Source organism: Apium graveolens, chromosome 9 (assembly GCF_009905375.1).
Source record: "Apium graveolens cultivar Ventura chromosome 9, ASM990537v1, whole genome shotgun sequence".
Classification (NCBI taxonomy): Eukaryota; Viridiplantae; Streptophyta; class Magnoliopsida; order Apiales; family Apiaceae; genus Apium; species Apium graveolens.
The window spans coordinates 96,693,255-96,696,680 of record NC_133655.1 but is presented as its reverse complement, the minus strand read 5'-3'; the positions used below and the strand labels follow the sequence as shown (position 1 = coordinate 96,696,680).

Here is a 3,426-nt window from a genome sequence, read left to right as displayed (position 1 = left end):
CAATAACCATAACTTATCTATCATCGAAACAATCAAAAGTTTATAAACAGAATAGACAATAAACGTATTATGACTCACAACACCTCATTTCTACTAGAGTTATACAAGGATTCACACTATTATTGAACACATAACAAAGATGCTTATTTGACCGTGCAATGAATGAGGTCCCAAAAGACTTATGTAATAATACCTATGTAGCAAGCGTTAGGTTAGCGGATCCCAGACTATAAAAGCCTTAGGTCACTAGGCACAAAGTCCCTAGAACTTAATAACTCGAGTATTAAAGAGCTCACTCTTGATCACTTATGCATAAACACATACTTTTTTTTTCTTTTTTTTCTTTTTTCTTTTTTTTTTACAATAATTTATGAATGAGTGTGTTTCGCTCCATCTCATTCAACCCTAGACTACTCATAAAAATATGAGCCGACTACTAGCCATTTGACGCCTAGCCTTACAACAACTAGCAATGAAATCCAAGTTTTTCTTCAGCTAAAAAAATCAATGTTTTTACGTCATTACGAGAATATCATAAATTCTAAATATAACCAAGTGATTATATCTCAACAACAAACAAGTATGATTATGATCTAGATCAAAAGCAACCCTATAAGACTTTATGAAAATATTTGTTTCTGGCATGCAAATCAATTCATTAGGACTTAAACATCCCTCTATTCGTCATCACCACACTCAAATCAACATCAATTTATCAAATATCATAGTTCATCTTAAGGGATCATCCTAAATATGCAAGCAAATGCAACTATATGAAATCACATAAAAACAAACAAATATGTCCTAAATGAACAATCATGCACAAAAATGAATGAACTACAACTAAACATGCAATATGAATCTATATGAATCTATATGGACACACACGCTACTAATCCTTACATTATCACCCCCCAAACTTAAAATTTTCAATGTCCTCATTGAAGGTAATAATAAGGATTTCAGGCATACCTAGTCGTCGGAAAGATCACCCTCTTTGGGTGGAGGATCAGGTGGCCAATCAACCTCGCCACCAGTGTCTCGGAAAATAGTGCCCAAAGCCTGTGTCAAATCTGCAGCAAAATGATGGTGAATATTGTGCATGGCCTCCATACGCCTAATTACTCGCCTGTACTGTTCATCACCAACACCAGTCCTATCAACTGCCTGCTGCACATGAGAAGAACCCTCTATAGGCACGGGAATATCCGTACAACCACTCTCTACATCATCAAAAATATATCCCAATCCATTATCATGGGGTGCACCTAAGAATGAATAACTCAAGTGATTTGGTAGTGGGTTGAGCTCAAGTGTGGGAGCTTCTTGAATAAATGGTTCAAAATGCTCCTGAGAAATTTTCAGCTCTGCTAACCCAAGAGAATTGAATGGCAAATCCAACTTCCTCTTCCACAGAGGTGCATTCAAAACCTGCATTTGCTCTACTTTAAAGCACTCCTCTTTAGTTGTGGGCAACTTTAGTTCCTTGAACACATTAAAAGTGACCTTTTGATCGTAAACCTTCATCGAAAGCTCTCTTTTTTGCACATCGATCATAGTTCGGCCTGTAGCCAAGAATGATCTTCCCAAAATAATGGGAATCTTCTTATCTTCCTCGAAATCAAGAATTACAAAGTCAGCAGGGAAGATGAGTTTATCCACCTTGACCAAGACATCCTCCACTATACCTCGTGGATAAGCGATGGAACGGTCAGCTAGTTGCAATGACATGTATGTTGGTTTCGGATCAGGCAGACCAAGCTTCTTGAAGATAGATAAGGGCATCAGATTGATGCTAGCTCCTAAATCACATAAACACTTGTCGAATGACAAGTTTCCGATGGTGCAAGGAATAGTGAAGCTTCCAGGATCTTTAAGCTTCAGAGGCAACTTCTGTTGCAGCACAGCACTGCATTCCTTCATGAGAGCAACGGTCTCTAAGTCATCGAGCTTCACTTTTCGAGAGAGAATACCTTTCATAAACCTCACATAGCTAGGCATCTGTTCAAGAGCTTCAGCGAAAGGTATGTTGATATGAAGTTTCTTGAACACCTCCAAAAACTTCTTAAACTGCTTATCCAGCTTTTTCTTCTGCAGCCTCTTAGGAAAAGGAGGTGGAGGATAGATCTGTTTCTCCCCTGTATTACCCTCGGGAGGAGTGTGTTCCATAGTAGTCTTCCTTGGTTCCACCTCTCCTTCCTTCTGCACTTCTTCTTCAGCCACAACTGCATTTTCTGAATCTTGAGATTTTTCAGGCTCTTCGTCTTGCTGAATTTGGGGGCTTACGACCTTTCCAGACCTCAAGGTGATGGCGTTCACCTGCTCTTCAACTTCCCTCTTGCCTGGATTTGTTTCTGTATCACTAGGAAGCGTTCTTGGTGGTCGATTTAATAAGGCATTAGCAATTTGTCCCATCTGGTTCTCCAGATTCTGGATAGAAATAGCATGGCTTTGGCATATAAGAGCCTGGTTTTTGTACATAAGCCTCAATTCCTCCAATTCAGATTTTTCAGTCGAAGATAGACCTGCATCATGAGTTTGTTGTTGAAGTTGGAGTTATTGTCTTAGTGCAAATTGTTGCTAAAAACCAGGAGGGTTGAATAGCTTATTTCCAAACTGCTGGAACGGTTGTTGCATCGCATTCTGATTGTTGCTCCAGCTGAACTTAGGATGATTCCAGCTGTCAGGATGATAAGTGTCTGGAACTGGTTGCTGCGATCTCTGAAAGTTGCTCACAAACTGAGCTGAGTCACTCGATATAGCGCATTGCTCCGTCACATATGGACCTGTACACAGCTCACAAACACTAATTATCTGCTTAACACCATAGTTAGCCAGAGAATCGATCTTCATAGACAACGCATTTAGTTGAGCAGTGATAGTCGTAGCTGTATCCATTTCAAGAACTCCTGCTACCTTGTCATGTGGACATCTCTGGGTTAGATACTGATATTCATTAGCAGCCATCAATTCAATTAGATCATAAGCTTCCTCATAGCACTTTGCCCATAATGCTCCGACTGCTGCTGCATCGAGCATGGGTCTGGACTGTGCTCCCAACCCATTGTAAAAAAAAGTGATGATCATCCAATCAGGAATTCCATGATGAGGACACTTCCTAAACATCTCCTTGTAGCGCTCCCAAGCTTCACATAGCGATTCTCCTGTTTGCTGCGCAAATTGAGTAATAGCATTCCTCATTGCAGCTGTCTTCGCCATAGGTAAGAATTTAGTAAGAAATTTCTGAGCAAGATCCTCCCAAGTAGTAATTGAACCAGCTGGTAGAGAGTGTAACCAGCTCTTAGCCTTGTCCCTCAGAAAGAATGGGAAAAGTCTCAGCTTAATAGCATCTTCAGAAACACCATTGAACTTGAAGGTGTCGCAGATCTCAATGAAATCCCTAATGTGCATATTGAGATCTTCCGT

At 40.1% G+C, this 3,426-nt stretch overlaps 1 non-coding gene across 1 annotated transcript; it reads left to right on the top strand.

The window, feature by feature from the left end:
- Positions 1-3,097: 3,097 nt before the first annotated feature.
- On the top strand, positions 3,098-3,204 carry LOC141688471 (small nucleolar RNA R71). Its single transcript, XR_012561913.1, has one exon. It is a non-coding gene; the product is annotated as a small nucleolar RNA R71 (small nucleolar RNA).
- Positions 3,205-3,426: the final 222 nt, after the last annotated feature.